At 41.7% G+C, this 27,623-nt stretch overlaps 1 protein-coding gene across 2 annotated transcripts in view; it reads left to right on the plus strand.

Moving 5' to 3' along the window:
* Positions 1–27,623, plus strand: part of DTNA (dystrobrevin alpha) — a 348,338-nt gene that overhangs the window by 35,804 nt on the left and 284,911 nt on the right. The window lies entirely within an intron of this gene.

The following is a 27,623-nucleotide window of genomic DNA, read 5'->3' on the forward strand; positions in this document are numbered from 1 at the left end:
CCTCTGCTGGTTAGAACAGTTTTAGAAGAAAAAACTGTTGGTAATGCTTTGATAAATCTTGCCTTCTGACTCCAACTCTTCTAATTTAAAAATCTTGTTGATTCAAAGTATGTAACATAAAAGGCAATTCATCACTGCCAAAGCTTCATCACTGCCACTGCCAAAGGAATTTTAAAGCTTTTGGTTACAAAAAGCTCCTGGCCAGGAAGCTGACACTCTACCCTGTCAGTTATCCTGACATGTCATTGCCAGCATGTTGTCTCTATAATGGGCATCACCAGTGCCCCGTATCAGCAGGATTCAAGCATGTAGCCCTGCCACCTTGCAGAAAAAGGCCTTTAACTTTTCTATATCTGATAAAGAGAAGGTCAGGGCCATTTTCTACAATGTGGCAGATCTATGCACCGGAACACAGCTGACATGTTAATCCAGTGAATCTCATTAAGCAGGCAATGTGTTGGGCCATTCTAGCTTTTAAGCATTAGCGTACCTCTGTGCTTTTTGTTTTTTATTTTATGTACAACAAATATGCATTTTAACTAAACTTAGGAAATAGCTGTAGAGATGAACAAAAAATATTGATTGGGCCCTTAGCAATCTAACTGTGGGTACATTTAAGAGTGATGTGCAGGTACTCTGCAGGAGAATGAGGGGATTCTTCCTCTATTACACATTCTTAATGTATGACCTGAACCATGTTTACGGGTGATGAACAACACCTGTGTTCAATGTGCACAGCATTCTCAGTGCTTTCAGCTCTGCAGGGAGTGCATATGTAGAGTATAGTACTACTGTATAACTTAATTTGTAGTCATCAACCCAAAATTTAACAATGGCCTTTGAGTGGGGCAGGTCTCGGCCTTTGAGTGGGGCAGGTCTCGGCCTTTGAGTGGGGCAGGTCTCGGCCTTTGAGTGGGGCAGGTCTCTGGCCTTGGAGTGGGGCAGGTCTCTGGCCTTGGAGTGGGGCAGGTCTCTGGCCTTGGAGTGGGGCAGGTCTCTGGCCTTGGAGTGGGGCAGATCTCAGCTGCTGGTAAGGTTATTATGCCATTGATGAAGACATGTGTTCCTACCAGCATTACACAGTGCAGTAAGAACAGAACTGTGCTCCATTCCATGAACATCTGAGAAAAGGGTTTTTGTAGAGTTACATTTTAATTAAGACTCCCCAAACTGTGCCTGAGCTACATGTAACACCAGCCATAAAGATCTTTGATACATAACCTCCAGTGTGAAATGATTTTAATGCACAACTACAGGTGCTAGAAGAAGAACATGAAAAGCAATAAACATGTACATTTCCAATATAGTTTTTCAGGCTTTAAGTCATGCATTTTAATTGTAATTACTATAATTACTATTTTGACTTACAGATTTTATGGAATGTAAATAAGATAACAGTTTTGCGTAATGTACACGCATACATTTTCCAGCGCCTTATAAGCGGGTGCTATAATCCTCTCAGAACACAGTGTGGCTTCAGTCATGCATCTGTGTGTAATGCTGAAATCAGAGGTTCAGAAGAATACAAGCCTCATAGAGTCCACACTAGCAATTCTTCATTGTGCTTGAGACAAAATATGGCCATAGTATCAATGCAGAGGTATTACTGCTTCATCAGAGTTGCTAAGTTACATTTGCATCAATAAAGGGTAATAAGAGGATTTTATACAACAGGGCTGCAATTACTTTATTCAACTGCTATGCACTTATGCCTGGTGCAACTGCAATTCCTGTCCTGTCAGCATATGTCAGCATAATTGCACATCTGTCTTGGGGAAAAAGCTTCATAAATGATTCAAATAAATGATGCCCCTTAGGGAAAAGGTAGCATTTTACGCAAAATCACTTTTATAGGAAAAAGTGAATTTTTGTCCTACTTATATTGGCATGAAAATGTAATTTGCATGAAAAAGGTGGGCTTTGTTAGAATTTTTCCAGTAGAGGTCTACAGTGTACCTGGTTACAATGGCTTGGGACCGGAAACTATTCATTCTAGTCCAAGTCCGACAGCTCAGAAATAAACAACAGCAGCAGCTGCAATAAGAGGGATTGGAGGCTGTCCCATTTATTTCATTCTGAAACAATGGCCTGGCTCACCTGCCGATCTTTCTGGATTCTATACCGTCTGAATCACATACATGAAACAAGCATGCAGTTATGGCCCCACTTTACTCAGATCCCCTGACCTGCTTGCTCCTTCTGAGTCGTATTGGGTGCAGAAGATCAGCAGGACAGCCAGGCAATTGGTACTGTCAGCATATTAATATGGCAGCCTCCACATTTCACTCAATACAGGGTAATTTATGGATTTTTTTTCTATAAACAGTTATTGAGGTTTAGAGATCTTACTATATATACCTTTATTTAAAGCGGAGTGCCTGAATTGCAAACCTGGTGTGTGTATGTGTCAAGTAAGAATGAAAAGTGGTAGTAGTCCAGTCCAGTCAAACAGGGACAATAATACCAATGATGGGTATTAAGCACAGTTCATACCAGCAACAGGCAGACATCAGCAGAGGCAGTTAAATACCATTAACATGCAGATATTGCCAATCACAGGCAGTGTCCAATGATGCATAGATATAAAAAAGAGACAGATTCCAAGAAGCACGTACCCCCCCCCCTTCCCCCACTGCTGCCATTGGCTCCCATCCCCACCTATGTGGTCATAATGTCTTACCAACTTCTCAAAATTCACCTTAGTGAGGCCATTATGTTTAACTTAATGCTGCTGTCTGCTTTGTGTTGTTGGTATGCCCTTCCTCCACTTGCCAGCATATCTCATTCTTTGTGTTGGAATGTGTATTTAGCAACAACAGTCTGTTATGTGTATAAGATACATTACCAGCTATAACCACAAGGTAGAAGTGTGTTCTAGGACACAGGTCTTACTATAACCTGTTTCTGTAAAAGGAAGTTGTGGACAAACTTTTGTCGTTCTTGTTGTGTTATAGCTAAGAGAGCTATTACCATTAGAGTGATTAGTATGTTTCTCCTGCATGCTACATTGCTGCACACTAATAAGCCAGATTATATAGCCTTTCTAACACCTTGCATCAGCAGTATAGCCCCACCCCTCAGACAGATTGCCACATCCAAGCAGTTGAAGGTCGTTACAATATGTGCTGTGCTGGTGCACTTGAACCATATTCCCCCATATCACATACCAACGCCTGGGCAGACACATGAGGCTATACCAATTGTAAATGTGTTCCTCACAGGGTGGTGTACATAATAATTTATAAAACTTTTTTTTTTCTTTTGTTTCTAAAAATCCAGTGCTGACTGATAAATGCATCAGAAGGTAAAATGTATTTATTGATATTCTCACGGTCCAAGGAATCTCTAGTGGTTTTCCTGGTGAGCACTACATTCATAATGTATACTGGCTTCTCCTGAATTATTATGGTAAGAGACCACTTGGTTTTGGTACCCTCTCCCCCCCTCCCCCTTGCAAGAGTCCAGCAACATCACAGTAACTATGCAAAGCAGATGAGGTGAAGATTTTGTTTTCCCTACATGCTGTTGTGTTCAGTGATAGTGTTGCTTATTACACTCTCATGAATTTCTTAATTTATAGGTTGGTGTGTGGTGACTGTGGGCATCCCTCCTCACATCTTCCTTTCAGTGTTTTGAATCCTATAGTAGCAGACAATATGACAGCAGCATAGACTGAGCGCGCTCTGACGGTATATAGGGACATATGGTAGGTCAGGTTTCAGCTATTCTAGACTGAGTGCAGGTGTAATGTCTGATTGTGCTGCCCGGAAGCTCCCTTCCACACTGAGTAGCACGCATGCTCAGTGTGAAGTTAATGATGCTGCTGGAGGTAAAATACTAAATATCTTCACTTCCACATCTCTTACACTCCCCAAATGTTCAGGGTATGGAGGGAGCCCCCCAAACTACCTCCTATACCAAATTGCAGCCCCCGAGACCCGCTGGTTCAGGAGATAGGTTTCTGTAATCTATCTCGGGAACCAGCAAATCTCGGGGGCTACAATTTGGCATAGAGGTCGTTCTGGGGGTTCCCTCCCTACCCTGAAAATTTGGGGCGTGTAAGAGGTGTGGGAGCGGAGATATTTAGTATTTTACCACCAGCAGCATTATTCAATAGGAAATGTGGCCGCACAGTCTCCTACTGCGCATGCGGGGCAGCGCAAATCAACAGGCAGTGTAATCAGACACAACACCGGCATTCGTAGTGCACTGTCATTACTCTCTGCAGCTTCTTTGGGATTATAGAGGAAACTAGGATTGTGTAAGGGTACAGTCTGGTAAAAGAAACAAAGAATACAGGGAAAGCTCAAAGTTCAAGCAGTGCTACTGATTGCCGGGCTGTGTGTGAATGTTAGTCTGCTAAGCTCCAGAGCTCATGTGCCTAATGCCTTGGAAATCAGTGACAGGCAGACAGGGGACCATTTTCTGACTAAGACTTGTTCATAGCTTCTTAAGTATTTTCTCTTTTTACTGTTGAATTCTAGTGTTGCTTGAATACTGCAAAACTTCTTCTGAAAATACCTGTGTGAATTTGCCACAAAACTCAGTATTTTGATACTCACAAGTCTGAACTCTTGAAGTAAGTTTGGGGAGACATTCTTGCCTGTGTTTTTTGGAGAGAAGATAAGGCCCCCAAATGCAGCAAAATGTGCATGTAAAGCCCACCAAATGTCTAAGGAACACTGTGCTAGTTTTTCAAAAATGGGGGAACCATATAGTGATGGGGAGAGACCATTTTGATACCACTTTGGAGAAACATTGACCATACACAAATCATTTAATATACAGCTTTATGGGATCCCATCCTCTACACACTGAGCACAGGGTCTGAGCACACATGTGCTTCTGTGCATTTTTCAGCAATGTGCATCAGTCTCTAACATTGATGTGTTGCTGAGAAATGCACCGAAGGCACAAGTATGCTCAGGTCTCTCTTTTTTGAGGGGGAATCCATTACACTGTATCCAGGACTACAGCTACAATACCTCCCTTCTCAAAGAGTTGAGCTTTGAAGTAGAAATGTGTGTGGCCAAGTGATTTTCTGTGGGCTGATGAATGAACTCCCACCCTGCTGCCAAGAAGTAACTACAAGCCTATCTAGGAGCCAGTGGTTAGGTATTTTAAATATATTCATTGCAAAAAGTACACACTTGCAGTGCACTAAATTCTGTATATTGTTAATTAATGCACATTTACTGTGGTGTGCATTAGAATACAGAAGGCTGAAATAGGGCTAGAAGTTATTCATAAATGGTTTAAGTGTGTATTTAACCAGGCAACACCAACTTGGGAAATTCCCATACGTTAGTGTTCTCCCCAGAATTTTTTTCCAGTCGGGAGGCATGAAAACGTAGCTGGGTGGGGCCCAATGGAGGTTTGCAGGGCCAGCACAACTCTACTTGCAGCATAGGAGGAGGATGACAAGCGGGTGCTCACCAAAATTAGCCGGATGGAGCACCCGGCTAAAGAACCTGGGGAGAACACTATGAAATTGAGGTGGTTTACAGTGATCTTTTTTGGCTGACTGTTTAAAAATATGTCCCTTGAAACATTTTATAATGTTTTGTCAGTATTTTTGTTATGAAGATAGTCTGTGCAATGGGTACACATTTAAGTGTTTCAGTGCTTCGCAGGCATTTAAAGGGAACCTAAACTGAGAAGGGTATGGATTTTTCCTTTTAAAATAATACCAGTTGCCTGACTTTCCTGCTGATCCTGTGTCCATGGATTAAGAAGCATCTTCCCTTAAATACAGTCATATCATATTGAGAAAGGTGAAGCTCACAAATAGCTTGCTGTTATTTTATGTGTCTTTCCTGCAGCCATGACACATCTGTGCATGCCAATGAGGCAGTACTGATGGGAATACGAAGCCAGACACATGCAGTTAAAAAGAAACTCTACAATTACAACTCCTCCAGTACAGCTCTCCATATCACAAGGATTTACGGCAAGCCTAATTCCAGCTTGTAAGCAGAAATCATGTACGGTATATGTGAAAAATTACTCCACTGGAGTCCTGTGATGGGACTGCCCATGTTTGCTGGCAGTCAATGGATTGGTGGGGAACAGAAGTAACGGGCTCTTGCATTGTACAAGCAGATGGTTCAGGCTCTCCATTCTCCACAGTACAGATTCCAGGCTGTCATTTCAGTCCGCAAATTCAGATGGTTGCAAAGTGAAGTGGGAAAAATAGTTTTAATAGCATTCAATTTCAAAATCTTTTGTGAAGCTTTAACATGATTGCAGCAATTTTCATTGCATTGGGGAGAGGGTGAAGTGTGAGTGTCATAGTTGCACAATTATCTGAGTTGAAAGGGAGGGACAGGTTATTTAATAGGATCTTTACTGAATACAGCTTAAAGGATACCAGAGCCAAACATTTTATAATTAAAAAAACATGTAGTGGTGTGAGGGTTTCAGCCTCCACTTACTGCTCCCTCTGTTCAAAGATCTGTCCCTTCATTCTCACATTACAGCCCCCGTTTGTGGCTCTGGACCAGCCATCCACTATTCAAATACTGTGCCTTCTGACATCACTTAGAGGAGCATGCACCAGTCTTGCAGGTGTCCCAGTGTGCACTCTCAGCAGCCCCCTGCAGTTCATGCTGTGGAGACGGGAGCGCGCGCACCTCTAAGTGATGTCAGAAGGCGCAGTATTTGAATAGTGGACAGCTGGTCGGGAGCCGCAAACTGGGGCTGTAACGGGAGAACGAAGGGACAGATATTTTAACAAGGGAGCGGTAAGTGAAGGCTGAACCCTCCCACCACTACAACATGTTTTTTAATCATTAGAAGTTGGGCTCTGGTATCCTTTAATGAAAATAAAATTGCTAATTTACTGTACAATATTTATTTTAACATTCCTAAACTTTACTGTGGAATGTTTGGTGTGTTTTGTGTGAGCAGAAACAGTATGTGGTCTCCCAGAGTGCTCTGGGGCAGAAGGTTGCATAACTAAATACCCTAAACTTCAATGGGAGGGATGGGTTACATACCAATATACAGTAATATATAGATATGTTTTCTACTGAAACCAGGATAACTAACATTGGGTATTCTTAATGATTTTAGTGGATTCTTCTATACGTCATTGTGGGACTTTAAAGTGTACCTGAGGTGAAAAGAATGCAAAAAAACAGATACTTAAGAAGGGGCTTCTCGTGTCGTCCTGGCCCCCAGCATTGCCATTCCCAGACCTCGGAACAAATCAGACAAGGACTTGTTGTATATGCTACGTGGCTTAACTCCTCTGCATGCACGGTGGTGATTGTACTGCATCTGCGGGAGGATGGTCTGACCTGCGCAGTAAACCATGCTACTGTCCAGGCGCAGCCTTACCTGCATGGGTGCAGCATGGCCGTGCTCGTGCATAAAAAAGGCATGTGGTTGCGATTGTACAAGAGGATCTTGGGCAGTGGCAGTGATCTTTTGGTGAATACAGAAAGCCTCTGGAGGATCCAGAGACTTCCCCCTTCTTAGGTAAGTATCTGTTTTTGTTTTGTTTTTTTATTTTTGTACTCTTTTCGCCTCAGGCTGGCTTCAAGTTCAGCACCTGTTTATTGCATTTCTTTGTCTTTTTTTTTTTCTGTTTAAAGAAAACTTTAGTTGGCATATAAGGTACCTATGTTAGAGTTCATAGCATAAAGATGACCACCAACTATGCAGCAGGTCAATCATTTGTTTTTGTTTTTATGTGTGATAATGATTTCAAAGCTGCTTGCAGAAATGTAAAGCTATTGAATAAAACAAGTCTGGAATTAACAAGATATCTAGTGGTTTCTGCCAATGGGAGTATATGGGGACAGAGGTGTAGTGTTGATATAGCATTTAACCTGCATGTCATCAATAAGGTGTATAGGGGAGCATTGTACTAATTAGGTTGGTTCTGAGAAATAATTGGTAGGGTAGGTGTAGATAATGGACTGCTGAAGGATGTTACCCAGGCTTTGTCACATTTTGAAGAGCAATTTCTATAGGCATGTGTTTCTTGCAATGGGAGGGAAGAGTTGGCCATCTCAACCCATACATTTAGCATAGGTGAGATTCAGAAAACTATCTTGATGGCAGACCTTAGAGTCTAGGACAGTGGGGCTAGACTTCATTAGTGAATAAAGCAATAGCTTGTTTTTAGTGTGCAACTATAATGGGGCAGTCGTACAAAATGGAGAGGAATAAAGTAGTGAAGTAGCGTAATATTTTCTGCAGGATGTATACTTGTCATTCTCTCTCTAAAATAAAGGCATGCTAATTAAGGTGCCATGGCAGCTTCAGTATTTTATTGGCCAATAAAGGAGACATTATTTCCCTTTTCAGATCCACTCTCATTTTCTAACCAGCACAAGTTGAAGCTGTTACCGTAGGCTTAAATGTTTCCTTTTATACCCCTCTTTAGATCTGATTGGGTAAGTAAGACGGCTGGGTATTCTTCAATTTGTGCATCTAAACAAGGGAAGTGCACTTGTAAGGCATGGTGTATTTGGAAATTACTATATAAGGAGCTGAAGAGCAGGGGCGTTCCTAAGAGATCCAGGGCACTTTTGGGCACTCCAGCCAAAAAATAGGTGTGGCACAGGAATGTGGGTGTAAGCATGGGTGGAGCAAAATTTACATGAACTTAACAGCGGTCTAAGTAGGCCCAAAAAGAAAAAAAGAACAGCGCCAATGTTTATCATCAAAAGACCACAGCTGAGAGAAAACCAGTGTCCAGTGTTCAAGCAGTAATGTAATTGAATCAGCTGAGGTCACAAGTAGGTACTTATGATACATTTGCATTGTGCTTCACATCTGCGTTGTCAGGCAAATTAAAAGTGAGTCCCAGCACCCAAAAGGAAAAAGGCTTACCAATAACTACCTACGTTATAAGGTTGTGTACATAGCATGATGTGCCCAGTAGTCACAGACGTAGTGGATGGGGTGTCGGGACCCCCTGGAAAGAAGAGACGAAAAAATCGGGAGCCCAAATGGTATAGTATGTCAGTAACACAGAAAACAATATAATGATAAAAGTGCTATTCACAAAGATGGGTTGCTGGGGGCAACCGACCACAGGAACCAGGTGGAGCTAATGAACCAGTCTCTACTTGGGGTGTGCCAGACTGGGACTGGTGGTGGTCGCTTCTTCTTTAACCACTTGAGGAACACAGTGCTAAACCCCTCTAAAGACCAGGCCTTTTTTTACTAAAATGGGCACTGCAGCTTTAAGGCCAAGATGCCTGCGCAGCCTGCACGCAATCTCCTGCAGTAGCCGACCCCAGGACTTGACGCCAATTGGCGTTAGGTGGTCCTGGGGCTGCCGCCGCAGCCACGCCCATTGGTGTGGGGCGGTCGTTAGGTAGTTAAAAGACAATAACAGATTCAAACATGGTCTGTTTTTTAACCTCACCCACAATAGATGGGGGGGGGGGGGGGGGGTGATTAAGCACAATGAGGGTAAGGAACCGCCCATGGATTTATAAAACTGAGTTAAAAACAATAAATTATGTGGCTTACCTCAATAAGGACCTTCTCATAGGAAAAAAGAGAATTTTAGTTTTGCACAGGCAACACGTTTCACGGGTCTAAGCCCCATTCCTCAGGCCAATGAAACTGCCAGAGTATGTAGAGCCAGTATGCATGCAGTGCTCTGGGTACTGTGTGGTGCCCTACTGGGTGCTGTGGTGCCTCTACTCTGCCTAGGGGGACATCTGGAGCACCACAAAATAGATCCGGGGCACATGCCATTCATCTTTGGGGCTAGCAACACCCCTGCTGAAGAGAAGGCAACAAGCGTCTTTGTACTTCCTTTCTTTAATTTAATAATTGCTTCTTTTAACAGTAAGTGTGTGGTATGTGTGCTGACAGTAGAGCAGTGCTGAGTTCTATTACAGAAGCTGTAGCAGCACAAGGGCTTTTCTGGTGATTTCTTTGACTTACCATACTCCAGTATAAACTTGTATCAAACAAGAATAGGTGTGCTGATTACTGTATACTGTATAGCTATTTTCATGTCCAGTCAGGGGCGTAACTAGAAATCACTGGGCCCCCCTGCGAATATTTGGATGGGCCCCCCCCCATAGGTGCCAAATAATCGTAATGGGGCAGCGTTTCACTGTAAATTAATTGTAAAGTGGGCAGCATTTTACCAGACAATCGTAATGTGGGCCAGAAAATCGTAATGTGGGCAGAGTTCACCAGAAAATCATAATGTGGGCAGCAGACACCTGAAAATCGTAATGTGGGCAGCAGTGACCAGAAAATCGCAATGTGGGCAGCAGTGACCAGAAAATCGTAATGTGGGCAGCAGACACCTGAAAATCGTAATGTAGGCAGCAGACACCTGAAAATCGCAATGTGGGCAGCAGTGTCCAGAAAATCGCAATGTGGGCAGCAGACACCTGAAAATAGCAATGTGGGCAGCAGTGACCAGAAAATCGCAATGTGGGCAGCAGACACCTGAAAATCGTAATGTGGGCTGCAGACACCTGAAAATAGCAATGTGGGCAGCAGTGACCAGAAAATCGTAATGTGGGCAGCAGACACCTGAAAATCGTAATGTGGGCAGCAGGCACCTGAAAATCGTAATGTGGGCAGCAGACACCTGAAAATCGTAATGTGGGCAGCAGACACCTGAAAATCGTAATGTGGGCAGCAGACACCTGAAAATCGTAATGTGGGCAGCAGTCACCAGAAAATCCTAATGTGGGCAGCAGGCACCAGAAAATCGTAATGTGGGCAGCAGACACCTGAAAATCCCCCTGCAGAATTTCAATGTGTGTGGGCAGCGGGCAGCAGCGGGATACATACCTTCTTCCTTGCGTTCCATCGCCGCCTTCTCGCTCTAGCGGCTGACGTCACTTCCGCTTCCGGAAGTGACGTCAGCCGCTAGAGCGAGAAGGCGGCGATGGAACGCAAGGAAGCAGGTATGTATCCCGCCGCCGCTGCCCGCTGCCCACACACATTCACTAGCTGGAGGGGAGCGCAGAGGGGAGAGCCCCGAGGTGAGGGAGAGGGGGGAACTTCCCCTCTCCCCGCCGACTGTGGGCAAGGCTTTCCCCTCATGCTGCCACCCCTCCAGCCCCCCAAAAAACGGCCCCGAGCGGGCCCCAGGGGGGGGGGGGGGGGGGCGGGCCCCCCCCCCGCGGGCGCAGGCGCTGCAGGGCCTATTGCTACGCCCCTGTGTCCAGTGCTTGCTCACCACTGCCTGTTAGCTTATTGTGGATGAGGTTTTAGGTGCATAGCGTAAAATTCATGTTGCAGAACACTCTGAATTCTAGGGCATGCTGGGAATATGGATTGTTTCCAGTTAGCTCATTTGAATACAGTAGTTCCTTTTGGCCAAGGATTACATTGATCTGCAGGCACTAGAAGTCATGCATGGAAAAGCTAATCACTCACGTGAGTCTAATGAAAAAGCAGGAGAGATGCAGAAAACAAGCCAGGAATATTTGTGTGATGGAGGAGGTTCGGATATACAAACAAAGAGATTGCTGGACACCCTGAGAACTGTATACTGCATGTCTCCTGTGCTTTATAGACCCAGAGTGATAGTCTATGAAGCCTGGTTTTTATAAGTGTACATACAGCTATCTGTATAGGGGAATTATAAGTAGCAGATACATCAATGGTTATATAGCGATGTTTAATATGTTCTTGTAAAGTATTGTAATGATCATAGTTAGGCCTAAGCACCTTATGTGAAATATGGTGCTCTAAGGCCCCTTTTACACTTACCACGTCACATCATGGTACTGAAGTCTGAAAGGACCCTAAAACTTCTCATTAGTCTTGAGTTTGATGAGGTAATAGTTTGTAAGGCTTTGATTTGCTGTTTGTGACAGTATGCTAAAGCAGGAAATGACCATCGCAACCTGAGCCTTACATATCTGTCAGCTGATCAGACTGATTCCCCATGTGTTCTGGTCCACACAAGCAACTCTACTCAGGAGGACTGCTATGCAAGGAATGCAAAGCAACAAAATTCTTACCTCTCAGGAAATGACTGTTCCTTTTGTGCTTGTTTAAAGCGGACCTGAACTCAAAACTTCCTTTTTGCTCTGAGATGAGCAACAGCATAATAACCTTTTAAAGAAAAATGTTTTTGTTACAGCTGATCATGCAATAATTCTCAAGTGTGTCTACTTCCTGCTTTCCTGGAAGCGGTCATAGGGTAAACATCCTGTGTTAACATATTAGCTGCTCTGCTGATGCAGCCAGCTGGCACAGCAAAGAGATCAAATCACAGTTGTGAATAATCACAGATGAGGGGGAATTAGACAGGCTAAACTCTCTAAATACATGCCGGGTGCATTTCTCTGAAACACAGATTTTAAAATCCAAACAAAAATAAAAAATAACCTCTTTGAACCTGCAGTTCCTTAGTGACCTATGCCAAATTATGAGATAGTAGATTTTTCTGCAAATGCATTTCTCCTGCAGTCACAATTTTTGGTGCAGTTGGATCTCGATGCTCGCCCAGGAGAATTATGGAAAAAGTATTTACCATGGTGCCAGGCCCAAGACATGAAAATGTGTTACAAGTGCTATACATTTATTGCAAGGGTGCAAAATGTATTTTTTTTTAATTCATCATATATAAAATGTTATCCCACTTTGTCAAGACGTGTTTTTCACATTTCATGCAATGCATCAGAATTATTAGAAGTTATGTTACAAATAGTCTTTATTAACCCTCTGGAAGGATTTGTCTTCTGTGTCCAATAGTTTCCCATAAGTAATATTATTTGAATAAAAAAGAAGGGGGAACCTGTGTGCTCCTCAATTAACCTTCAGGGTAGTTCCACTTAGCAAAATAAAAAGGTACTCTGGATCGCTAAATACCATTAAAGTGTGTGTGTGCGCACCTTGCAAAAATATATATGTTTCCAACAGGTATAGCGCTCAACAGACCTACAATATATAAGTAATGCCACAGAAAAAAATCCCCACAATAATATCACAATAAAATCAAAGCACAAACTGCTTCAAGACCAAACACAACATTTTTTTCCATCAATAAAAGTCCACAGCACTATTCCACTGACGGTTGTTCCCATATACAGTCCTCATGATGACTTCCACTGTGCAAAGTAATAGTACAAAATGCGCTCACCAAATGATGTGGCCGACCCAATAGATCAGCTTATGCGCTCCTGGAATCGCCAGTATTAGCTCCTGCTTGTTTCACTCCAGCCTCCTCCGACATACACTCATGTAAGGGAAGGAAACATAAATAGCATAGTGTGATACCGTTTCAAACATCCACAGCTTCACCAGTGCTCCCAGCTAACACGGCTACCACCCAGCGTGCCTCCACCAGATAAGCACACAAGCCTTTCACCAAAGTTTGTCGCCAACCCGTCACAGACCAGCAATGTAGCGCTTGTTGTATTTCCACAGTCACTTCTCCGTAAATAAAGGTACCTGAATAGTCCGCAGAGCCGCCTGACATGATCCATACCACGCTTCAGAGCTCAACTCTCAGACCAGCAATGCAGTGCTTGTTGTATTTCCACAGTCACTTCTCCGTAAATAAAGCTCTGAAGCGTGGTGTGGATCATGTCTGGCAGCTCTGCGGACTATTCCAGGACCTTTATTTACGGAGAAGTGACTGGAAATACACGAAGCCCTACATTGCTGGTATGTGACGGGTCAGCGCCAAACTTTGGAGAGAGGCTTGTGTGCTTATCCGGTGGAGGCATGCTGGGTTGTAGCCCTGTTAGCTGGGAGCACTGGTGAAGCTGTGGATGTTTGAAACTGTATCACACTATGCTATTTATGTTTCCTTCCCTTATGAGTGTATGTCGGAGGAGGCTGGAGTGAAACAAGCAGGAGCTATACTGGCGATTCCAGGAGCGCATAAGCTGATCTATTAGGTCGGCCACAACATTTGGTGAGCGCATTTTGTACTATTACTTTGCACGGTGGAAGTCATCATGAGGACTGTATATGGGAACAACCGTCAGTGGAATAGTGCTGTGGACTTTTATTAATGGAAAAAAAGTTTGTGTTTTTTGTCTTGAAGCAGTTTGTGCTCTGATTTTATTGTGATATTATTGTGGGTCTGATGGTCGCCGTGCTGATCTGGAGGTCTGATGGTCGCCGTGCTGATCTGGAGATTTGAAGAGCCAGGTGAGCTACCTGTACTAGGGACAGCATACTACCTATAATGGGGGCAGCATATTACCTATGTGAGGGCAGCATACTACCTATATGGGGGCAGCATATTACCTATAATGGGGGCAGCATACTACCTAAAATGGGGGCAGCGTACTACCTATAATGGGGGCAGCGTACTACCTATAATGGGGGCAGCATACCACTTATAATTGGGGCAGCATATTACCTATGTGGGGCAGCATACTACCTAAAATGGGGGCAGCGTACTACCTATAATGGGGGCAGCATACTACTTATAATGGGGGCAGCATATTACCTATATTGGGGCAGCATATTACCTATAATGGGGGCAGCATACTACTTATAATGGGGGCAGCATACTATCTTTAATGGGGAAGCATACTACCTATACTGGGGGCAGCATACTACCTATACTGGGGCAATCTTGTACCTATGCTGGGGGCAGCACTACGTAATATGTTGGTGCCTTATAAATACAATAATAATAAGTGTGCACATTTTGTTTATTGAGTTGTTGACATCTTGTAAAAACGCTGGTGGTACAATTTCTGCAAAGGTTGAAAAGCCCTGGTGTACATTATTGAGGATAGTCACTTTTATGTTAATTATCCTGGTTTCAGCATCCGAAACAAAATATATAAATATATAGCTTTGTTACAGTACATTGATATGTAACCCTACCGAGTGATGTTTAGCTTTGGCATTGATGTCACAAAGTCTTCTCTTCCCTGAGCTCTCTGGGAGACCTGGGGCCATATGCAATTCCCCTTTTCACCTGAATTTTCTCCTAGGTCAGTGATCTGCAAACTTGGCTCTCCAGCTATTAAGGAACTACAAGTCCCACAATGCATTGCAGAAGTCTGACAGCCACAGTCATGATTCATAAAGGCAAATGCATTGTAGGACTTGTAGTTCCTTAACAGCTGGAGAGCCAAGTTTGCAGATCACTGTCCTAGGTGATATTTTCCCAACTTGTAAATAAAATGCCTTTCAAACCACCAGCAAACAAACATTTTCTAAAAATAAATTTGACGGTACTTTTTCACCTACTTTATGGTACTTTTTCCAGCACAGATTGCTAAAAAGTTATTTTAAATCGAAGATCAAAGATTATCTCAGAGAAAACTCAGGAGAATAAATGAATTGCACATGGCCCCAGGTGTTGTTTCTGCTCATTCGGAACACATAAGACATCCTGCCGTACTGCACCTTGCCAGTAGTAAAGATGTTGCCACCTGTAATAAGTTTCAGTATTTAAATCAGGGTGAGGAAAGATTTTACAATGGACAAACAGAATAAATTAATTTATAAATAAATATTGTGTAAAAAAAAAAAAAAGTAATTTTATTCATTGTGTTCTATTCAGTTAAGTCTCTCTTTAAGATGATTGCACAGGAAATGCTTGTCTCAGCACTCTTGAAGAAAAGTTTACTTGTCTGTTGCACAGGAGTAACAGAAGAACTCTGCAATCTAACTTTGTAAAAGGACAAGCTAGAAACGGTACCATAGAGTAGAGGAATAGGAGAGCACATAACGCTGAGCATTCATATCCACAAATACACAATCAGGGCCGGCGCTACCATAGAGGCAAAGGAGGCAACTGCCCCAGGGCCCCAGAGCTTGTAGGGGCCCCCAGTAGCTACAAGAGGAAAAAAATTCAAATCGACCTTATAGTTTTTGAGAAAATCGATTTTAAAGTTTCAAAGGAAAAAAAATACACATTTAAAAACCAGCTGACTTTAATGGTTAATAGCAAATCCACCTTAAATGCTAGAAACCCTAAATTTGCAGGATATGTTAAGGAGATCATTGGGAATAAGAGGAAGAAACTATTTTTCAAAAAGACCTTATAGTTTTTGAGAAAATCGATTTTAAAGTTTTTCAAAGGAAAAAAGTATACTTTTAAATGCGGTAAATGTCACTTTTAGCAGCAAACCTAACGGTAGTGTAATTTTACATGCATCAAAAGAAAGAGCAATAAATTTCCTGACGGTGTTTCCAGGGGGTCCATACGCAGCCGCAGCGTTTTGGCCAGGGATCGCTATACAGCTGCAATATGGCTGTATGACGATCCCTGGCATTTTTTTCCTATTTTCTCAATTTTTTTTTTATGTTTAGAGTGTGGGAATTTTTTTTTTTTAAATTATGTGGGGTCCCCCCTCCTGAAACTGTTTTAAACCCCTTGTCCCCCATGCAGGCTGGGGTAGCCAGAATGTGGAGCTCCGACCGATTGGGGCTTCACACCCTGACTATACCAGCTGCAAAAAAGGTCCCTTAACCACCCTGGCGTTCTATTAAGATCGCCAGGGCGGCTGCGGGAGGGTTTTTTTTAAATTAAAAAAAAACTATTTCATGCAGCCAACTGAAAGTTGGCTGCATGAAAGCCCACTAGATGGCGCTCCGGAGGCGTTCTTCTGATCGCTTCCGGCGGCCAAAAGTAACACGGAAGGCCGCAATGAGCGGCCTTCCGTGTTATTTGCTTACTTCGTCGCCATGGCGACGAGCGGAGTGACGTCATGGACGTCAGCCGACGTCCTGACGTCAGCCGCCTCCGATCCAGCCCTTAGCGCTGGCCGGAACTATTTGTTCCGGCTGCGCAGGGCTCAGGCGGCTGGGGGGACCCTCTTTCGCCGCTGCTCGCGGCAGATCGCCGCAGAGCGGCGGCGATCGGGCAGCACACGCGGCTGGCAAAGTGCCGGCTGCGTGTGCTACACTTTATTTGAACAAAATCGGCCCAGCAGGGCCTGAGCGGCACCCTCTGGCAGTACTGGACGAGCTGAGCTCGTCCATACCGCTAAGGTGGTTAATGCCAATTTTTGCTCCGGGGTATCTGTTGGGGGGGCCCCCCAGGTTTATTTTGCCCTGGGGCCCCACTGTTGCTTAAACCGCCCCTGTACACAATGCCACCATTTAGCATACACAGTCTACGAATGAAAGGTGCTAGCATTCTGGTGGATCGCTACTGGAGGACCAGTGAGTCAAGACTGACTTCTGTCCTTCCACATAAGTAAATAGACATGATTTTCTTGATTTTGTCTTTATAGAGGTTACCTGCAGTTATGCAGTGACTGACGTTTGAGAACCCACAAGGCTCTGAATATTAAATGGCACAGCTGCATCCTATGTTTAACTATATAAAGTAAAACAAATCCGTTTGTAAATATCCCGAGGTTTAAATAAGGTGGATTGAAAACCAGTATAGTTTCTCTTTTAATTAGCTAGACCAATATAAAATTTAGTGAAAACTCGGTGGGGCTAACGTGCCCACCACCACAGTTCATGCCTAATTATGTTAACATCGGAACATTTTCTTGTAAATGGTAATCAAAGGAATGCTAATAGTATAATCTCTGAATTGAGACTGATAGGATCTGAAGTATTTATATTGAATATCCGCTGGGAATCCCTGCATGGCATTATTCCAAAGAGGTCTCCCCTTTCTCCGGGGTTTCTAGTCTAGATCAATGTGCGCTGCATTTCTTTGAAGTGCTGAGAAAAAAACTTGTATCTGCTTTTTCCCTTTAATTTCAGTTTTATGTCTTTAAATGCAGATCTTGAAAGAATATCCTGTGTCACTATCACATCTAGCATCTGTAAATAATATCCCAATTCAAATAAATATAATTACATAGCAGAACTCCTATTGCCCGTCTGATCCACACATGTTCAGCATTCGCTCTGTGCAAAATGCATTTTGAAGCCCCCATGTTTGAACTAGATATGGCCAATGCAATACTGGTAATTTTGAGTTGGTGCAGATTTTGTTAATTCTATGCAAATGTACTCAGATTGGACCAATCAAAAATCAGCTATTGCAATTCACTGGTCAAATTCCAAACTGCATAGGTTTCATTACAATTAAAGTGAAGTTTGCATCAACTTTAGAATTATTAGCATCTAATTGACTTTCCATCAGTTGAACAGACTTTGCGCACATGCACAGAATGTACTGCTCTTCTTGATTGTAACATGTCACTGCCTGGAAAGTCCAGTGGGAGTATACAAATACAGAGGTGGCCATCTATCAAGCAAGGCTGAGGTGTATTCAGTCACATCATTTGTACAAATCCAGCTCCTGCTTATTACTCACATCTTTTATGTTGGTTATTCTCTGCCATTGAGACCGCTCACCTGAAATCCTTTGCACAGAGATGTAGACATCAAATACAAATTTGTAATGGATATGGGGCAGGCAACATAGGCGCCTGTAAAAAGGTGCAGGGAAATTTGGGCACAGAGTGAAGCTCACTGCATGAACGTTCCCCCTAGCTAACAAAAAACACTGGTGAAGTCATTATAATGATTAGGAGTACACTCCTCAAGATGGGCAAGCACCATCAACCACAACACCTTAATAGGATAGGTATGCGAGTGTGCAGAAAGGAACTAAAACAAGATCAAGTCTAAATATGAAGAACAGACATTCCCTCCAAGGACCGCACCACTCCAAAAGTAATATTGCAAAATCATATTTATTCAGAAAAGGAATAAAAACACTTAAAAACAAGTAACACGGATGGCCATGTTGGGGAACTTGTACAAAAAATACTCATAAGTAACAATACATGTATAGCCAAAACGCCAAGTTCCAAACACCACAGACTCACAAATCATATATAAATGTAAAAATCAATGGCTACAGGGAAAAAAAAAAGAGAAAATTCCCCATAGCCCCATTAACAATGGTCAACCTGGACAAGATACAGTACTCTGAACAATAAAGTGCATATATGGAATGTGCAAAAAAAGGGCAATCATAAATAAACAATTCATGTGTCAAAAGGTCCATACAGCGTAAATAATGTGACGTGCAAAAATCGCATAAGAGGAAAGTGCGAAGTAGTGCATGAAGAGTGATAAGAATGTCCAGGGTACCGGAAGCTTACCAGGCAGAAAGAATTAGTCAGGGAGTAATATGGGACATGGTGAACATCCGAAAGGCCGTCGCGATTCGCCGCTCAACGCTGTGGCGGCAGAGCCCAGAGGAAGCCGCCATAGCATTGAGCGGCGAATCGCGACAACCTTTCAGATGTTCTTTATGTCCCATATTACTCCCTGACTGATTCTTTCTGCCTGGTAAGCTTCCGGCACCCTGGACACTCTTATCACTCTTCATGCACTACTTTGCACTTTCCTCTTATGCGATTTTTGCACGTCACGTTATTTTCTCCGTATGGACCTTTTGACACATGAATTGTTTATTTATGATTGCCCCTTTTTTTGCACATTCCATATATGCACTTTATTGTTCAGAGTACTGTATCTTGTCCAGGTTGTCCATTGTAAATGGGGCTATGGGGAATTTTCTCTTTTTTTTTTTTCCCTGTAGCCATTGATTTTTTACATTTATATATGATTTGTGAGTCTGTGGTGTTTGAAACTTGGCCTTTTGGCTATACATGTATTGTTACTTATGAGTATTTTTTGTACAAGTTCCCCAACATGGCCATCCGTGTTACTTGTTTTTAAGTGTTTTCATTCCTTTTCTGAATAAAGATGATTTTGCAATATTACTTTTGGAGTGGTGCGGTCCTTGGAGGGAACGTCTGTTCTTCATATTTAGATATAATGATTAGGAGAACATGATTCATCATGGCATCATGGCATGTTTATTTTAGACTTTAGTCTTTATTGAGCATAGCATAGGAGTCCTCTATGCAACAGAGGCAGGCTTAAAGGGTATCTGAACAGAAAGGAATGTTGACTCCCGCAATCCTTCTTACCTTTTCAAAAATACTAGTTGCTCAGCTGTCATGTTTGTCTTTGGTTACACTTGCAGATCCTATGCAGCCAGTGGAATCGAAGCTGTGTCAGAACACCTGATGCGCATCCTTGTTGTGGGTTTTTAAAAGAAGTTTACAGTCCTTTCATTTTCGGTTTCTTTTAACCACAAAGTATACATGTGTTCAAATTAGTGGTATGTTACATGCAGTGCCTTAGGTGTAGCCATAGGACTGCATGAGTGCACAGAAGGACACAGCATCGTGCTTCAGACTGACCCTCCCCCTCAAAAGAAAACAAAACGAGAACAAAAAGAATCTCTTACTTCTCCATCCTTTGTATATACTGCATTGTGTGTGTCTGGCTGTCTCATATTTCCACTCAATAATTATTATTGGCTGCTGCTTACAGGAGTGTTCATAAATGTGTGGCATGTGATGCCAAGAGGTGCACCCCTGGTTCAGGCAAACTTTAACCACTTCACCACTGAGGGGTTTTACCCCCTGACCACCAGAGCAATTTTCACCTTTCAGCACTCCTTCCATTCATTCGTCTATAACTTTATTATTACTTATCCCAATGAAATGAACTGTATCTTGTTTTTTTTGCCACCAATTAGGCTTTCTTTAGGTGGGACATTATGCCAAGAATTATTTTATTCTAAATGTGTTTTAATGGGGAAATAGGAAAAAATGTGGGAAAAAATTATTATTTTTCAGTTTTCGGCCATTATAGTTTTTAAATAAAGCATGCTACTGTAATTAAAACCCATGAAATGTATTAACCCATTTGTCCCGGTTATAAAACCATTTAAATTATGTCCCTATCACAATGTTTGGCGACAATATTTTATTTGGAAATAAAGGTGCATTTTTTTCAGTTTTGCATCCATCCCTAATTACAAGCCCGCAGTTTATAAAGTAACAGTGTTATACCCTCTTGACATAAATATTTAAAACGTTCAGTCCCTAAGGTAACTATTTATGCTTTTTTTTTTATTGTATTTTTTTTTTTTTTTTAATTACAAAAAAATAAATAAATTGGGGAGTGTGGGAGGTAATGAGTTAATTTATTGTGTAAATGTAATGTTTGTGTATGTAAAATGCTTTTAGGGTGTAGTTTACTATTTGGCCACAAGATGGCCACAGAGTGTTTGTTTACATGCGACCTGTAAGCGTCCGGAAGGACGCTTACAGGAAGCAGTAGGAGGCTGGGAGACGCACAATGATCTCGCTGTTTCTGAAAGAAGCAGCAGATCATTGCGGGGGCTAGATCAACGAACGGGAATGGATTTTCCCGTTCATTGATCTCCGGGCGAGCGGGCGGCGGCGTGCACGAGCGGCGGGTGCGCGGACAGCGGCGGTAGCGCGGAAGGTACGGATTTCTCCGTCCCTGGTTTTTTAGGAGGGAAAAAAGGGGCGGAGAAATTCGTACCGCTGGGGGTAAAGTGGTTAAAGTGACTACAACACAAGTAGTATAGGTGTTCTGATTCTACCTTGCAGAAATCCCCACTTTTTTAAAGAGACACTGAAGCGAAAAAAAAATATGATATAATGAATTGGTTGTGTACTATGAATAATTACTAGAAGATTAGCAGCAAAGAAAATATTCTCATACTTTTATTTTCAGGTATATAGGTATATAGTGTGTTTTTTCTTTTTATTTATATATATATATATATATATATATATATATATATATATATATATATATATATATATATATATATATATATATATATATATATACATATACATATATATATATATATATATATATATATATATATATATATATATATATATATATATATATATATATATATATATATATATATATACAGGATCTTCTCAAAAAATTAGCATACTGTGATAAAGTTCATTATTTTCTGTAATGTACTGATAAACATTAGACTTTCATATATTTTAGATTCAAATACACACAACTGAAGTAGTTCAAGCCTTTTATTGTTTTAATATTGATGATTTTGGCATACAGCTCATGAAAACCCAAATTTCCTATCTCAAAAAATTAGCATATTTCATCCGACCAATAAAAGAAAAGTATTTTTAAAACAAAAAAAGTCAACTTTTAAATAATTATGTTCAGTTATGCACTCAATAAATGGTCGGGAATCCTTTTGCAGAAATTACTGCTTCAATGCGGCGTGGCATGGAGGCAATCAGCCTGTAGCACTGCTCAGGTGTTATGGAGGCCCAAGATGCTTCGATAGAGACCTTAAGCTCATCCAGAGTGTTGGGTCTTGTGTCTCTCAACCTTCTCTTCACAATATCCCACAGATTCTCTATGGGGTTCAGGTCAGGAGAGTTGGCAGGCCAATTGAGCACAGTAATACCATGGTCAGTAAACCATTTACCAGTGGTTTTGGCACTGTGAGCAGGTGCCAGGTGGTGCTGAAAAATGAAATCTTCATCTCCATAAAGCTTTTCAGCAGATGGAAGCATGAACCCACTTTTGAACCTGAAACAGTGACAGAAGCGCCTGACCTGGGCTACAGAGAAGCAGCACTGGACTGTTGCTCTGTGGTCCAAAGTACTTTTTTCAGATGAAAGCAACTTTTACATGTCATTCGGAAATCAAGGTGCCAGAGTCTGGAGGAAGACTGGGGAGAGGGAAATGCCAAAATGCCTGAAGTCCAGTGTCAAGTACCCACAGTCAGCGATGGTCTGGGGTGCCATGTCAGCTGCTGGTGTTTGTCCACTGTGTCTTATCAAGGGCAGGGTCAATGCAGCTAGCTATCAGGAGATTTTGGAGCACTTCATTCTTCCATCTGCTGAAAAGCTTTATGGAGATGAAGATTTCATTTTTCAGCACGACCTGGAACCCGCTCACAGTGCCAAAACCACTGGTAAATGGTTTACTGACCATGGTATTACTGTGCTCAATTGCCCTGCCAACTCTCCTGACCTGAACCACATAGAGAATCTGTGGGATATTGTGAAGAGAAAGTTGAGATACGCAAGACCCAACACTCTGGATGAACTTAAGGCCGCTATCGAAGCATCCTGGGCCTCCATAACACCTGAGCAGTGCCACAGGCTGATTGCCTCCATGTCACGCCGCATTCAAGCAGTCATTTCTGCAAAAGGATTCCCGACCAAGTATTGAGTGCATAACTGAACATAATTATTTGAAGGTTGACTTTTTTTGTTTTAAAAACACCTTTCTTTTATTAGTCGGATGAAATATGCTAATTTTTTGAGATAGGAAATTTGGGTTTTCATGAGCTGTATGCCAAAATCATCAATATTAAAACAATAAAAGGCTTGAACTACTTCAGTTGTGTGTATTTAAATCTAAAATATATGAAAGTCTAATGTTTATCAGTACATTACAGAAAATAATGAACTTTAACACAGTATGCTAATTTTTTGAGAAGATCCTGTATATAGTGTGCATTATTCTATAATATGTGCAGATTACACAACACTCAGCATTCAAAATGATTCTTTCAGAGCAGTCTGTGAAGTAATGACCTCTCCTCTAGCAGAGAAAAAGTAAACAGTTCACTTACAGTTGAGATAATAAAAGTCAGATAACAGCCCTCTCCACGACTAACTTAGTCGGAGAGCTTAATGGCTTGTTTGCATAGAGATAACAACTGGAGTTTCTCAACTCTTCCTGTACTGGAAACAATTAGACTGATGTATCTGATCTTAATGTTTTATTTCTTAGCTGTACTACACATACAATTCATAATATCATAATTTTTTTTCGCTTCAGTGTCTCTTTAACAAAGGCTTTGTCTGGTTTGGGTTTAGGGGAGTGTAGATTTACGGTTTATGAAAGACAAAGGTGTAAGCTTAATGTAAGGGTTAAGCTTGTAGGTTTAGAGTATTTGCATGGCAGGAAACCTGCAGCTACCACAGATTTAAAACGTGTAATAACACTTTAATATGCACTGCAACAAATGATAAAATACATGTTACCTCTGATTTTAGAATGCTTGATGCTTCTCAACTTTGCGTTTTTGACCATCTGGTTCATTCTTTCTCCCGTTCAGCAAAAAACTATTTCTGATAAGAATGTTGAACCTATAATCTGTAGTTATGTCTCAGGCACAAGGTAGACTCTGAGTCCACCTTACTATATTATAGATGAATCAAGCAGGAAGAGAACGGGCAAGACAGTGTTTACATTGCTTATAATAACACCAGCCATATTTTTTTAGTAAACTATAACACAGCTGCTATAAACAGGAAAATATTTTGTAACCATACGGGGGTAGCACAGGAGTAACTGATAACATCACAGCACCGACTTATGGTGGTCATACAAACAAAATAACCCTTATTATCACCAGCTCCCTAAATGACCTCAGACTATGCAGTGTTTTTGTCCCGACAGATCAGGCCGATGTATGGCAATGCTTCAAGGCAAAAGGAAGATGTAATTCTTAAAACTGAAGACCTTTAAATTCAAAGTACAGCACCATATTGTCAACATGTGGGAATCCTTTGTAGAGAATATGTCTATAAGTTATATTTTGCAAACCTATTTTTGTACCTTTTTAAAAGGGAGGTACATGCTGTGAATACACTACATTAAGGGCTCTTACACAGTAAGACATTGCGTTTGATGCGACGTTAAGGTCGCATAACGTGCCCCTAATGCAACGCATTGAAAGACTATAACTTGGACGTTATTTAGCCCTGCATTTGGTTCGCCGTTATCGTCGCACAGTGATAGAACCAAAACAGCGCATGCGTAAAAAAAAAAAAAGAAAACATTACTGAGCATGTACAAACAGTCTAATGCAGCTAAAATCGTGTATAACGCATAGCATGCAGCACTTTCATTTAACGTACAGTGTTAGACACCAACGCAACGTCTGCACTGTGAACAGCCCATTGATTTTTCATTGCTGTAAGTTATTGTGCGTTACATGTTGTTGTAACGTGCGTCTTTAACGTCGCACTGTGAAAGAGCCCTATGGGTACCTCTTATATGGATGTGAATCTATCCTTGATGATTACTAAGGGGCTTTTTCTGACCAGAAGACAATGCAGCACATGAATTGTCCACTGATGGAATGTTATTCATCTGACAATGTGACACATATTAGTAGTATTTATGGTTTGTGTTTATTAATAGATGCAGTTGCTGCAGTGCTACAGAACACTGTAGGGACAAAATTTATTGTAGGACTGTAAGGCTTAGCTCACACCAAAAATCGGAACCTGTAGCAACTGCTATTCGATTTTTAAATAAAGGTGCATTTATGCACATTCAATTAAGCTGAATTTCTTCCAAAAATGCTAATCGCAGCATGCTTGCGATTTTAACTAAATCACAACGCTGCTGTGGCAACACCTTCATAGGGTTGCATTAGTCAAGTGCTTTGAAAAGTGCTCGAGTGCTCTTGGTGTGAACCAGCCCTAAGGCAGTTGCACCTTTTCATAGTGCCTCTTTTGTATTTGTGCTATTCTCACAAAACTTGTAAACGAGGAAAAAAAATAAGAAAATACAGAGAGCGCATACGAACTCTGTGCACATAATGTCCAGGCCAAGACTCCAACTTGGGATTCTGGTCTGAGGCAAAAGTGCTAACGACTATGCAGTTTTGCTGCACTACGATACAACATTAGTTTTTATGTATCCAATTCCAAACAATAAATGTCTCTGGATAGTGTGCTGGTTAAGGACTCTGCCTCTGACACAGGAGACCAGAGTTTGCACCTCGGCTCTTCCTGTTCAGTAAACCAGCTCCTATTCAGTAACTTAGATACAACACACAAAAGAGATCGAGAGCCCGATATGGTGTAGTATGTCAGGAAATTAGGAGAAAAAGGTAATCGATAATGAATATACTCACAAAATTGGGTTACCGCACAGGCAACCACTGAAACGGCAGGTGGGGAGAATTATAACCTGACCCCACTCAGGTATTAAAATGTCGCTCTCTGTAGACAGGGAAAAAAGATGGGGATACACCCCTCCACCCAGGGTGGACTCAATCAATGTAATCGTCAAACAGCAGAGGCGCCAAAAAGTGTAAAAGAATTCCTTTTAAAAGCGTTTAAAAGAAGGGAGGGATATGGGTGGATTCACCTCCCTTAAGTAAAGACCAGCCAATGAGCCGTAAACAGACAACAGTATAATTTATTGGGGATTCTCCAGGCCTGGAGAATCCCCAATAAATTATACTGTTGTCTGTTTACGGCTCATTGGCTGGTCTTTACTTAAGGGAGGTGAATCCACCCATATCCCTCCCTTCTTTTAAACGCTTTTAAAAGGAATTCTTTTACACTTTTTGGCGCCTCTGCTGTTTGACGATTACCTATTCAGTAAGGAGTCCTTGGGTGAGACTCCCTAACACTGCTACTGCCTACTGAGCACGCCCTAGTGGCTGCAGCTCAAGCGCTTTGAGTCCGCCAGGAAAAGCGCAATATAAATGTTGTGTGTCTTGTCTAGGATGCTCAATAGCAAATAATGTTGTGAGATCCTCTGAGCGACTTTAGTGCTATCAGTGTGTAACGTACTGCTGAATGTCAGCACTGTATACATACATAATCAAGTCTTGATTTCATTACAGACCATATTCCTGGTTTACCTATAAAAGGCGATTCTCTTCTGAATGAAAAACTTGCTTTATTTTTATTGGGTTGCATTTATTATCATAAGCCGATATTTATGATGCACCCACATATTAAGGTGGACATAGGTTTTGCATTCTAACTGTGCTTAATAAATTAGAAATTATTAATTTCCACCTGTGCTAATCAGTTGTAGATCAACGCATTGATTGTTGTTGAATGATGTATCAATTCCAGTTGATAGTCAGTAGATTATGATCAAAAAAGTTTGAATGAGTGGATTGTTGCACATATACAGCCACACTGGCCTACAGCATTTGGGTTTTTCTTTGTAAGAAGTCTCACAATGTTACCATGTTATAATTTACACAGCGAAGAACTGCAGAACAGTGGCAGCAATGACAGGATTTCTGCCATGACAAACAGCTTGGACAGTTGGCACAGTCTGTTGGCTTGTTTACTAACACCAATGATCTCATCATTTCATGTGTAGATACAGCATTTCGATAAATCCGGAAACTGTACAGTTTTTTTTTTAGGTTTAAAACACTGTAATTACAAGCATGTTTCTGGAACAAATTATGCTCACAAATCAAGGTTCTACTGTATATTTTTTCTGTGGCTGTCATAGCAAAACAAACAAAAAAACAGCATAGATAAAATCCCAGGCAATTACTGAATGCAGACAACCTTTCTTGTTTGCATATTACCTGTAGTATAACATCATGGTTATGAAGGCTATGACCTCTTCAGAGTAATAATGCCTTTCTTACACTGTTAGATGTATTTAATAGATTAGCTATTACATTCAATAAAACATACAGTAAAATCTAACTAAAAACTATTAAAACCAGGAGAAGGGTTGGCTTTAGTACCAATCTGTATTTGAAGCTCTCCCAAAGAATAATTGCCTGGCTGCAGACAGAATGCTTCCTAAAAAATGTGGAAGATTATCAAAAGTTACTACAATGTCCCTGTTTTTAGACTGTAAGGGCTGGTTCAGACGGACGTTTGGAGGCGTCGCGTTCGTTGGCGTCGCGGCGGCAATGCGTTCGGGCTTTCAGCAGCGTTCGCATTGCGTTCGGATGCGGTCACGTTTTTTCTTCCCCTAGGGGAACATTACCCGTCGCGGTTAACCGCCCCTGGAAGCAACATGTTGCTTCCAGGGGCTCCTTGAACGCCAGTGAAAATCGGGACCCGAACGCCGCGTTCGTGTAAACGCACGTG

Source organism: Hyperolius riggenbachi, chromosome 5 (assembly GCF_040937935.1).
Source record: "Hyperolius riggenbachi isolate aHypRig1 chromosome 5, aHypRig1.pri, whole genome shotgun sequence".
Lineage (NCBI taxonomy): Eukaryota > Metazoa > Chordata > Amphibia > Anura > Hyperoliidae > Hyperolius > Hyperolius riggenbachi.